Raw genomic sequence first — 14,014 nt, 5'->3', positions numbered from 1 at the left:
AGCAATATTACGGCCAGCCTTACCCAAGACAACCTGGGGACCCACAAGGACAACCCTATCAGGGACAACCTTCGGCCACGGGTCGTCCATCTTTCACTTATTTGACTCAACCTTCTGGTAATCCAGGGCAACCTGGTACCCATCAAGGTTACCCGTCTGGACAACCAGGGCAACCTTACATCCAACAAGGTCAACCTGGTGTCCAGCAAGGTTATCCCTCTGGACAAGCAGGACAAACTTATATTCAACAAGGACAACCAGCAGTCCAGCAGGGGTACCCTTCTGGGCAAGGGGGTCATCCTTACGTACAGCAAGGCCAACCCACTGCCGAGCCTAGTCATCCTTCTGGACAAGCTGGTGAACCTCAAGGTCAACCAGCCGTCCAACCCGCTCAACCATCTGTTCCGCAAGGACAACCCTCGGCTACACAAGGACAACTTAATACCCAGCAAGCTTGTCCTTCTGGGCAAACAGGTCCGTCCCAAACCCAAACAGGACAACCTTCTGGCCAGATGGTCCAAGTTCAACCTGTTCAAGGACATCCTTCTGGGCCCCAGACTCAAATTGGTTTTCAGATGCAAGGTGGATTGCAATCCCAACCTTCTTACCAAGCGCAGCCTGTTTACCAGGCTCAGTATGGAGCTCAGCAACCGTATGGTTACCAGCAACCCCAGGGGCAAACTCAGTTAGCCCCTTATCAAAATTATCAACCAATGCAGGTCACCCCTTATCAGAATTATCAGCAACAGTATGTTGTGCCTGCAAGTCAAGTTGCTAATCCATGGGGTGCTGGGGGGCAGATCCAGAGTCAGCTGTCTCCTTATAGACAGAACCCCTATGGACAAAATCCCTATGGGCATAACCCTTATGGGCCAAGCCCGTCTGGACAAAGTCCATGGGGGCAACCACCACCTAGTTGGAACCCTGGTACTACCTCTCTTCCACGGCCACAGATGTCCTTCAATCCTCAGTTACCTTTCTTAGTGACATTGGAACTACCAGATGTGTCCAAATTGACAAATGATCCTATTCTTCATAATCCATATTGGCCACCAGTTCCGACCAAGATACCCGGTGATTGCCCGAAATTCGATGGCAAAGCTGGCGAGGACCCTAAAGCCCATGTCATGACCTATCACCTTTGGTGCTCATCCAACTCGTGGCTTGATGATTCCATTCGGCTCTGCCTCTTCCAAAGGACTCTCACTGGCTCAGCCGCTAAGTGGTATATTGAGTTGAATCGCGGAACATTTCAAGATTTCAACTCGTTGGCTATGGCATTCCTAACTCATTTTCAGTTACCCATTTGGTATGAGACGGGGACGCATCTCCTTACATCTCTCAAACAGGACATGAACACGCATATATCTGATCATATACATGAACGGAGACGGCGTCGTCGTTTGATCAAGTTCTGGATTCCTGATCAGCTCCTAACCGATTGGTTTACAACCTCCTTCGTCCCTGCGATCACGTGAGACATTGCTATGGGAGCTTTTGTAACTAAAGAGCAAGCTATCGCGCATGCTCAATACCTCAACTTAGTTTATTCTCAGTCAGGTACTTTATATGATTATTTTCCAGACGCCCCGGTTGTGCGGTTGGTGTGACTCTTTCCAAAACAGTCGCGCCAATGGCGCGACCCCTTTAGAAAAATCGCCCCATTAGCGCGGGTCCGTGCCGGATACCCACACCAATGGGCGCAGCCCTAAATTTTGAAATCCTCCTTGTAGAGGCTCAATCAGGGAACAAAAAGCATGAAAAAGGTATGGAAATGGAGCAGAGAAAGAGGCCTCTTACCTGACATGGACGATGCTTCGATTGGTTACCCAGATTTGTCGCAATCGTCGCTTGAAGATCGCACACCAAAAGCTCCAAATGTCACTCTCAAAGGGTAAAAGTGAAAAGTAATTCTTACTTTTACTATTTCACCCATTTTATAATTGTTTTTGACCCTCAATAGGTTTAAAAAGTCATTTCATGAATATTTTATGAATATATTTATGTCAAAAATGGATTTTACACCCTTTTTTGTGCAGCGACAGGTGTTTGTACAACTTAGGTGACGAAACGAGCTGTATTTTACACTTTTTCAGGCTCGGTAAACACACGAAAAAGTTACTTTAAGGTCTGCTTTCAGCTCTTTTCCGACCGTTTAAAGATGAAAAGATTGCCGAGTTTCCTCTTGACTCGTTAAATGGAAATAAGAGGCGGTCGTCTTTAAACTCTTTTCCGACCGTGTAAAAATCAAAAGATTGTCAGGACTTTGTCGTTTCAGGCTCGTTAATGGTTACGAAACGACATGATATCGATCACTTTTTTACTTTTTCAGGTCGATGTCACTACATATGAAAAGTACTCCTCGATCGTAATGATCGGGCGGTTATTTCGAGCATTGTTTTATACTTTTTCGGGCTCGAGAGACACAACTTTACGAAAAAGGACACCCCTGGAGTTTTCTTTTCTGCTGTCTTTTCAGACTCTCTAAACAAGAAAAGACACCGAGTTATTCCTTTGTCAGACTCGTTAAAACTTAATGACATCGGATTCTGTTGGAATGATGCCTCACAAGCATATGCTATCCCCGTCAAGCTTGTTAAAAATAATTGGGGTACTCGCCAGAAATGGTGGAGAAAATGGACCCATAATTATTGTCGTGTCAGTAGTATGTCGCTCTTGAACATGGCACTTGTCTGCATTCATGTCTGGGTGGGAACCTCTCATCTTGTTTTACACTGGCCTTCGTGGGTTTGGGTTATCCTGTTTGACCTCTCATCTACTCATTGCTTCGTCACCATGACCTTTGATCCGTTGATGTCAAATACTGCCAAGTCCACTGTCGTGACGCCGATATGTTCAAGAGAAGTTGACCTCTGCAGAATTACAACCTCCCTCTGATACCTCACATAATTCTGATTCACCACAACATTCTTCCTCTGTCTCATGTCAATGATGTGGAAAACACTATGGCCCAACTTTGATCAAGGTCACTTCCTGTCGACTTCAGCTCATTATCTAGGAAGCTAATCTAGAGACTCCCTTCCGGTGCCTTGGAGCCTGCATGCCTCAATGGCAGGTTCTTCGTGTTCGACGAGAGGTTTTCATCATTGGCCTCTGATCGAATGATTCTACGGGTGTTCGACGCCAGCTCACTCATTCGCACGCCGTAGATTGTACCTATAGTACCATGAGGGCCATTGTCATTATTGGTGGTACCTCTCGCGTCTGTTAACAGTTTTCACTATTGGCTGGTAGTCAGACGATGTTCATGCATGTTCGACTCCAACTCATGTATTTGCATGTCTGAAATTGTACTATGTTCGGGTCGAGATGGAGCGCAAGACCCTGGATTTTGTTTGTTGGAATCCAGGCTGCGATTTGTGACTTATTATGACCATTACATGACTCATTCAATGGATGGCTACGACCATGCCTGAGTCTATTTATCGATCCTCACTGGATGGTTGTGCCCATACCTTGGATCTAGATTCTTGTGTGCTCTGTTATGGATGGTTGCGCCCATACCACATATATCATGTACTTGAGATATTAGTTGTACTTCTTTACGTAGGTTCTCTGGCGGCAATGTTTTCAGTCACGCATGTTCTTGTAAAAGAATTTCACCCCTCTCTCTCCCTCGGGCCTCATGCTTTAGGGGGCATCTGTTATACAGTAATTTGTCACCATTTATCACCGTCCCTAATTCCCCTCTCCCATACATTGGAGGACTCATTCCGGGACTTGTGAGAAGTGACATAACCTGAAATCACTTGCATTATATTCCTCTAAGTGTGAGCTTCATATGCCCTGAAGACATCTCCTGTAGTATACCCATAAAAACAGTCCTTTTTGCATTAGCGCGGGTCCACAATGTACTTCCGGCGCCAATGGGGGAAATCCTCTAAAGAGGGTGCGCCAATTGGCGCTCTGTCTTAGAGTCGCACTTGCGGCAACCCAGTTGGGTAAAGCTTTTAACAACCAAACTTCCGAAGGTTCTCCTTAACCCATTCACCAACTGAATCCGTGTTGAGTTATGATGGTTTGGCTTCGAATCTCCATAGAAGGGAAGTGGTTTGCCACCTTTCATGGAAGCTTCTAAGTGATAAAGCCAATCCCATGGAAATTGTGATTGATCTTATCTCCTTCCCCTCTATCTATAAAATCTTGTCTCTATGCCTTTGGCAAGCTAGTGCTAGTGATAGTGAGAATTCCAGGAGTTCAAGAGATTGAAGTTGCAAGAGCCTTCTTTGCATCCATAAGGCCAAATCTAAGTAAGGAGATTCTTGTCACCAAGGAGAGAGAGGCTTGTTTCCCATCCCAACAAGCTTTGTAAGACTTGTATAGCTGATCACTCAGCCAAAGGAGGATTTGACGTCAGAACTATGTTTGTATTCTTCTTTGTTATTTATCAATAATAGATTACTATCATTATGGTTCCACTCTCATTGTCCTTTGTAATGATTGATGTTGAGTTATATCTTTTCTGACAGATATATAATTGCATCTATTGGATTTTATGCTTGTATTTGTGTTGTTATTTGCATGTGCAGGTGTCCAATCACGGAGATCGTGGGGATCGTGACCGGCCGAAGCAAAGGAACGAGAGTGACGTCTCTTCTACTAATATTAGCGTTGGAATCCAAGTAGGTTCTCATCATCCACCTTTAATTTGTAATTAGGAACTTGCGTGATAGCATTGTTTGATTGTTGCTAGACCCAGTCTGGGCTAGTAGGGATCGTCTCTGTCCACAGAGGGGATTTACCTCCACAACAGTTCCTGAATTGAATCTAACCATATCGACTAGGAATAACAGATTGACTAGGCTAAACATAAGCTCCTAATTGAGGAAGGTAAGACGAATTAACTAAGGCTTACAAACCATATGGGTCATAAACTTGTTGGAATGGAACCAGAGCGATATAAGGCTGTTGATATCAGACATTACCTTACCCAAATGGACCAGTAGGGTTAGGAATAACACCATAATAAGATTGATTAACTCTAACCATGTGAGTTTGTAATCCACTAACATTAGCTTTTCCTGACACAAGAGGAGTATTTGGACCTTTCCCTCCAGGCGGTGGCACATTTTATCCACTTGATGGAGGGGTAGAACTTACCAAAACCTGACCTGAAATAGTCAGTTGTACTAAAAGAGTCGGTTGAAATGACTGTTGGAAATAATACTGAGAGGGGGTTGAATCAATATTATCAGATCAATAATTTTATTTCCCAAATAGATTTATATATGCTACTTTAGTGAAGTGAACTAGCATGTACATGGGACTGTGCTTAAAGAAACCAACATATATGCAGAGAGCTTGTGAATAGGCAATTCATTAAGTGTTGAGCTTAAACTAGTATGTCAGAGATTTATTACACAGTGCAGTAAAAGAAGAATAAAGCATCACATATAAGCAACACACATGAACACCAAGATTTAAGGTGGAAACCCAATGTGGGTAAAAACCACCTGCTGTTGTCGCTTCTGTCTTCTTTTAATAATAAGAAAATATGTTTACAATCTTGTTCTACTGCAGACTCATACTAGTATGAAGGCTTATATTTGTAGAAGGTTGCAACCTTCTCCCATTATCCAACTTCTATTGGAAGGGAGATACAACCCCCTAGCTCTTGTACTAGCCAATATGTTTACTAGTACGTAGGTGGCAGCCTACAGGAAATTCCACTCTTCCACCAGGGACCACGTTTCATGATTTTTCAAACTGGATACTCTTGGATTACAACACCACTATCTAAATGCCACATTTCATCAAATTTTCACATTGGACCCATCAAATCTTTTAAACTGCATCAAACAATATTCAGTTAATCTGAACAATAAGATCATTGATACCAGAACATTGTGCTAAACCCAGAACCCTACATCATCATTGAGAACCAGCTGTAACCTAAAAAATCATGCATTAGAGTGTATATGCTACTTGGTTGTACCCAACTTGCGTGTATACACTACTTCGGTGAATTAAACCTACGTATACCTTCAAAACTATTGAAAACATAAATTTTTGAATCAATTATGTACCAACCATCAATATACTGAATATCTATTGTGAACTTACAGAGCTCTACACAAGTAGGGATAGAGATCACTTCCTCTCACTTATACAATCAATCAATCAAATCCCAACCTCCTTATCCATTCAGTTTTACATTCAGATCTAAGAGGAATTCATTGACAGATAGCTATAAAACAAGAAAATTTGATCAGATAAATCAGTTAGATCTAAAAATAATTTTTTCTTTTGTATACGCTACTTGAGAGAACCGAACCTGCATGTATATGTTCTTTGGCCGAGGAAAACCTGCGTACTGATATGCAAATATTGACTCAAAACTTTGTTGTAATTCCAAACTTCAGACAAAACCAGATCATGATAGATAACAAATAGAACAGGCAGAAAACATCAGATCTAGTCTCAACCAGTATCAGATTATTCAAGAATAATTCATTTCAAGTCTCATGATTCCTGATCCAATATTCAACCCAAGGTGCCCATGAATATTTCAAATCTAGTCCCAAACATAACCCTGCAACATAAAATATACTTTAGATAGAAGTATTCCTTAGAATCTTATTGCTTTCACACTTGGCCTAATGATCTTCTCCTCCTTATCTACTCTTAGGCCTTTCCCAATACCTTGGACCAAAAACACTTAGGACCAATACCTTGGACCAAATACATAGGGTCAATACCTTGGACCAAATACCTCAGACCAAATACCTTGGACCAAAAACTTGGTTTTCCAACATGTACGCGCTTTTCCTCCTGTGAAATTATGTGTATATGTTACACACTAATTTTGTTCTATTAACCTGCGTGTATATGCACCTTGGACAAAGTGAACCAGCGTATACCTCTCTTTCTTAATTCTTTGGAGTTTGATCTGTAATCCTTTGATGTTGACCTGCTGCACTGTGAACTATCATCTGAGTGAGTTTCTATCAAGGAGAACACCTGTATCATAATGCCAACAATCTCCCCCTTTGGACTTGATAGAAACAACAACACCAAAACACTCTCCCCCTTTGATATCAAGGGCAAAGGGAAGATCAAGATATTATCCCTCTTTGACATGCATTATGCTGTGCATGCTCCCCCTGAGTACATGTAGAGTCTACAAAAATATTTTCCAAAAGAATAACATGACTCTATAACTCAACTATGTGAGCATGACCTCCTTATCACCAATGACTCATACATACATCCATATCCCAACCAAGTGGGGATATCCCAAGTTTGACTCATCTTTCCAACCAATTGGGGATATACCAATTTTGACTCATCCATCCAACCAAGTGGGGATATTACCAATTGTTTACACATGACAAAAATACAATAAATCTTACATCATCCATCCCATGTAAATTGGGGATACACATTACATCATTTGTCCAATAGGAGTCATTCAAATGTATGAGAAGACATATCACACTTAGAATTTTACATGACTTAAGCAGCAAAAGGTATAAATATCTGAAACCATAGCTGGAATCAACAACCATAATGCCAACAATGCAGAATGCGTGTGAAGGCTAATGCTCCCATTGAACTTGTGCTACCTGTGCATTGTTAACAAGTCAATGATCAAGGCATCTTTGTGAGTAAGAAAAAAATTAATGAACAAAGCATATCAATAAACTGTAATCATCAATATCAGACAGAGCACCCATATCAGAGTCTGACCTATTTTTTTCTGTCTAAAAAACATATACACTCCTTCATCCACAAAATCCCGCATGTATACCTGACTAGACTTCATAAAACCCGCATATAATAACATTTCTTTGAAATACTAGACTTTAACAGCAGGATGGTGCAACAACTACTCCCAGTTTTTGTCTAAGATATTCAAATGTTTCTGTTGGAAATAATATTAAGACGGGGGGTGAATCAGTATTATCAAATCAACAACTTTTTCATTTCCATAATTAGATTCATATACGCTACTTCAGTGAAGGGAACTTGCATGTATATACAACTGTTCTTAAGGCAATCAGTGTATATCTAGTGAACTTATGATTCAGTTAATTCATCATATGTTGATATTTAATCTGTGCATCAATACTTTATTAAACATTAAATAGTAACAATGTGCAGTTAATAACATAATGAACCATCACACATAAGCAACACACATGAACACCAAGATTTAAGGTGGAAACCTAATGTGGGTAAAAATCACCTACTGTTGTCATCTCTATCTTCTTTTAATAATAAGAAAATATGTTTACAACATTGTACTGGTGCAGAATCATACAAATACGCAGGATTCTACTTGCAAAAGGCTACAACCTTCTCTCATTCTCCATCTTCTACTGTGAGGGAGCTACAACCCCCTAGCTCTTGTTCTAGCCGATATGTTTACTAGTGCATAGGTGCCGTCCAACAGAAGGATACGACCTTCTCTCTTCCTCCAGGGACCTCGTTTCATAAATTTTCATACTGGATACTACTGGAACACAACACCACAATCTGAAGGTCGTGTTTCATCCAATTTTCATACTGGACCCATCAACGACACTGAAGCTTAGAATCAATCACCATTGCAATACAACCATCAAATACATCTACATCAACTAATCAATGAAAGTCAATTATCACTTTCTGAGTCAATCAAACTCAATCAATCAGAGACAACCTCTGAACCTCTGACACAACTGAATCAACCATTCAATAATACTTAATCATCTTCATCCAATCAACTGGAACAGATAAGTCACTCTGACCAGTACACAGATTTGAACCCAGATCACTACATCATCATTCATAATTAGCTGTAACCTTAAAACCATGCACCAAAGTGTATACACTACTTGGCTAATGCAAACCTACATGTATACACTGCTTCCCTGAAGCAAACCAGCGTATAGATCTACAAATACCTACTTATAACTTTGTTGCACTTCCTGACTTCAGACATACCCAGATCATCACATATAAAGGATAAAACATGTGTTAGCAATCAGATCTAGCCCATCCATCATCAAATCACATAATGATAAGTCATTATCACCTTGATCCATCATTAGATCTCATCCAACATCAGTAAATCAAATCACAATCAATCAATCTGAATACACAGAATATTGTCACCAGAATATAGTCACCAGAACATTAAGCAGAACACAAAACTCTATAACACAAAATAGAATCAACTGAAAAACATACTTCAAAAGGTATACGCAAATTCCATGTGTCGAATTAGTGCATATATGCACTTTTATCAAAGCCAACCAACGTACACATCTACAAATATTAATTCATAAGTTTGCAGCTATTTCAAACTTCAGTTATACCCAGTTCATAATATTTACAGAATAACACATGCATCAGTATTCAGATCTATATTGGACATGATCAAACCACATAATGATAATTCATTTCAAGCCTTAAGACCCCAATCTATCATTATATCATTATCCCTCATCAACCGCTAATGTTCATCCTTGGTTTAGATCAAGCACAACACCATACACCAATAACCTGTATACAAGATTTCACACTTCATCAGATATTTGATACTTCCACACCTTGGCCTAATGATCTTCTCCTCATTATACAGTGTTAGGCATTTCTCAATACCATGGACCAAAACCACTTAGGACCAATACCTTGGACCAAAAACCTCAGACCAATACCTTCTTGTTGAGCATACCCTTTACAAACAAGTCTAGCCTTGTTTCTGATGACTTCTCCTTTTTCATTCAGCTTATTTTTGAATATCCATTTAGTTCCTATAATATTTTGAGGTCTAGGAACTAATTCCAAAGTATCATTCTTTTCAATTTGCTCAAGTTCTTCATCCATGACCTTGACCCAGCATTCATCTTTGCATGTTTTATTTACATTTTGAGGTTCGGTGGAGGATAGTAATGCTAGATAGCTTGAGGTCCCTATAATAGTTCTTCTTGTCTATACACCTGCCCCCTTTTCCCCTAAAATTTGAGTTTCTGAATGATTTTTCTGGACATACCTGGATGGAATCTTTTCTTCTACCATTATCTCTTCTTCTGGTGCTTCGTTGGTTTCCTACTCAATATCATTTTGATGTGATGTGGGAAAATAGTACCCATCTTCTTCATTGTCATAATCTTCTATTTTTATCTATTTTGGATTTTTGCATGCTTCATCAACTAAAATATCAATGCTTTCAACAATTTTTCCAAGTCTTTTATTATAGCATTTATATCCTTTATTTCTAGAAGAATAACCAGGAAGAATTCCTTCATCTATTATGGGTTCAAACTTACCAAGTTTTTCATCAGTCCTTTTGATAAAACATTTTCTTCCCAAAACTTTAAAGTATTTTACAGTAGGAACCTTACCATACCAAAGTTCATGTGGAGTCTGAGTGCTATTTACTCGAACATTTTCTTTGTTGAGAATAGTCACAGCAATGAATGCAGCTTCACCCTAGAAGGTTACAGGAGTTCCAGATTCATCTAACATAGCTCAAGCCATTTGTTGAACTATTATGTTCATTCTTTCTACCACACCATTTTACTCAGGAGTCCTTGTGGTGGAGAATTTCCTTTTTATTCCATGTTTTTCACAAAAGCCAAAGAATTCATCCGATGTAAATTCCCCTCAATCAGATCTGAGGCATTTGATTTTTCAATCAGATTCATTTTCAACCAAAGCTTTGAAGGCTTGGAACTTTTCAAATGCTTCATCTTTATGCTTTAGAAGACCTATCCAACACATTTTAGAAAAATCATCAATGAACAAAATAAAGTATTCTTCTCCACAAGTGAATTTTTCCTTGATGGTCCACATAAAACAGTATGGACAAGTTCAAGAGGCTTACTAGCTGACCCTTATTTTTCCATGAAGTGAACTTTGGTTTGCTTACTGAATTGACATGGTTTGTATATTGTATTTTCTAGGATGCCGATATCTAGAAGATCATGAAAAACCTTGAATCTGCATGCTTTTCTTATTTGAGAAAAGCCTAGATGTCCCAATCTTCTATGCCACAGGCAGTTTTCATCATTTTTCCTTAGATAGCACTGTTGTTGTCCTCCCTTGAGTATGTATAAGTTGTTTGTAGTTCTTGTACCTTTGATCATGGTCTCTCCTGTATCAAGCTCATGAAAAACGCATCCATTTGATTGAAACACCTCTTCATTTCCTTGATCACACATTTGACTGACACTCAATAGGTTATGCTTTAAACCATCTACATACATAACATTTCCAACTTTAAACTTTTCTTTCAAGAAAGCAAAACGTTTATTTTTATGACAACAGGAGTGTCATTTCCAAATGATACATTCTTTTCCTTTTCTGAGGAATTATGTGAGTGAAGTTTTTCTTTGTCACATGCCATGTGTTTGGAGCATCCACTGTCGATGTACCACTGATTTTCTTGTCCTTTTGCATACAAGGCTATACCACATCTTTATTTTTGAGATTCTTTCCTTCTCCATATCTTGGGATTTAATGGTGTTTGCTCCTTTTGAGATGTTTGCTGAAATTTTCTCCTGCATTCAGATTCTTTACGACCAAAGTTGTTACAAATTGAGCATTCTATTTCATTTTCAAGAGGAGAAAAGTTATTATATGGAATTCTCTTGATCCCTGTTACATTCCTTTGATTTTTTGATTCTCTAGTCATGATGCTTTCGTAAGCAATGCATTGAGCAACTTTGTGCCTAAAATTACGACATGAAAAACATTGCCCCTTAAAGAAGTTCCTGTGACTATTGAATCTATTAACCCGATGATTGTAGTTTCTATTGATATTCATCTTTGGAGAAAATTGAGTATGATGTTCCTGAGGTTGGTTGTGGATTCTATTCATCCTTGGAGTAAATTGAGTGTGATTTACCTGGTGATCAGCTTTATGCCTTTGCTGACGATTGCCATATTGTTCACTGGTCTTTGCTGCATCAAGATATCTTTTGGTGGAGGTTGACAGCTTTTGTGATTAAGATGCTTCCTCAATATATCCAAGACATTTCTTTATCAGAGGAGAATGTTGAACTTTGATCATTTCATTTAAAGTTTCTTATCCTTTAGCAAATCTAAGATTGAGAGATTTCATTTTCTCAAGATCCTTTCTTAGACCCACAATTTCACATTCTAGTTTTTCATTGTGATTTTCCCTTTCAGCAAGTTGGTATGTCAAGGTACCTATAATCATATTCTTTTCTTATAAACAAACTTTGAGTTTAGATATTTCTTCATGAAGGTCTTCGTCTTCTAAAGCATCCCAAAAATTATCATCCTCATAAGCCATGAGAAGTCTATAATCATCATTATTAGATAAACCATCACTATCCTCTTCTAAACTATCCCAAAAATGATTGCTATCATAAGCCATGAGAAGTCCTTAATCTTTTCCAGTTTCATCTTTATCACTATTAGATAAACCATCGCTATCTTCATGAGTATAGTAACTTCTTTTACTCACAACTTGTTTTCTATTTCCTTTTGCATATTCCTTTCCTTTTTCATATTTATATTTATGAGGACATCTAGCACATAATGACTAACTCTGCCATAGGCAAAGCATTTGAAGGGTAACTTACCTCTAAACCTTCCAGAACCCCGTTGAAGATTAATTACAAAGTTTAACTCATCTTCTTCGTCTTAAATATGTCCTGATTGATTGTGTTCTTCCTTTCCTTTTGCTAGAGCTTTAAATGTAGATTCTCTCATATATGATGGTCCTCCTTCTCTCATCTCGAAGGAAGTTAAGATTCTTTGAAGTTGTGTCATAGTGATATTCTCCAAATCTTGTTTTTCTTCTATGGCAGACACTTTTGATTAAAATTTAGCAGACAAGGATCTCAAAACTTTCTCAACTATGGTAACTTCCTTTATTTCTTCACCCAGATTCTCCATACAATTAACAACCTCATCTATACGTAAGAAGTAACTAGATATACTTTCATCACTATGCATCTTAAGAGTTTCATACTGAATTCTAAGAGTTTGAAGCTTAGCACATTTTACCTGAGAGTCTCCTTCGTAGCTCAGAACAATTTTGTCCCATATTTCTTTGGTTGATTTGAGCTGCATGACTTTGACAAACATTGATTGTGATAGACTTCCCAATAAAGTATTGACATCTTTGGAATTGGTTTCATATTGCTTTTTACCTACCACATCTATAAGAATTGTTGTTGGAAATGTATATCCTCCTTCCACAATTTCCCGGACATTTGTTCCAAGTGATTGTAGATAGCCTATGGTTCTTATTTTCTAATAAACAAAGTTGCTCCCATGGAAGGTTAGCGGTCTGATGGATCCCATACTTTCTTCATTATTCATGTTGATGGATCTCCCTTCAAGCAATCAAGCTCCTTCTGGGGGACCTGCTCTGATCCCAATTGTTGGAAATAATACTGAGAGGGGAGTGAATCAGTATTATCATATCAATAATTTTAGTTCCCAAACAAATTTATATACGCTACTTCAGTGAAATGAACTAGCCTGTACACGTGACTGTGCTTAAAGAAACCAACATATATGCAGAGAACTTGTGGTTAGATAATTCATTATGCGTTGAGCTTAAACCAATATAACAGAGATTTATTAGACAATGTAGTAAAAGAAGAATAAAGCATTATATAAGCAACACACATGAACACCAAGATTCAAGGTGGAAACCCAATGTGGGTAAAGACCACCTGCCGTTGTCATCTCTGTCTTCTTTTAATAATAAGAAAACATGTTTACAACCTTGTGCTGGTGCAGACTCATACCAATATGTAGGCTTCTACCTGCAGAAGGTTACAACCTTCTCTCATTCTCCAACTTCTACTGGAAGGGAGCTACAACCCCCTAACTCTTGTACTAGCCAATATGTTTACTAGTACGTAGGTACCAACATACAAAAACTTCAACTCTTCCACAAAGGACCACGTTTCATGAATTTTCAGAATGTATACTCTTGGATTACAACACCACTATCTGAAGGCCACGTTTCATCAAATTTTCACACTAGACCCATCAAATTTTTAGACTGCATCAACCAATA

The sequence above is a fragment of the Pinus tabuliformis genome, chromosome 2_1 (genome assembly GCF_031772625.1).
Source record: "Pinus tabuliformis cultivar Carrire ecotype Pingquan chromosome 2_1, CPIR1, whole genome shotgun sequence".
NCBI lineage: Eukaryota > Viridiplantae > Streptophyta > Pinopsida > Pinales > Pinaceae > Pinus > Pinus tabuliformis.
This window is presented reverse-complemented; position numbering follows the sequence as displayed.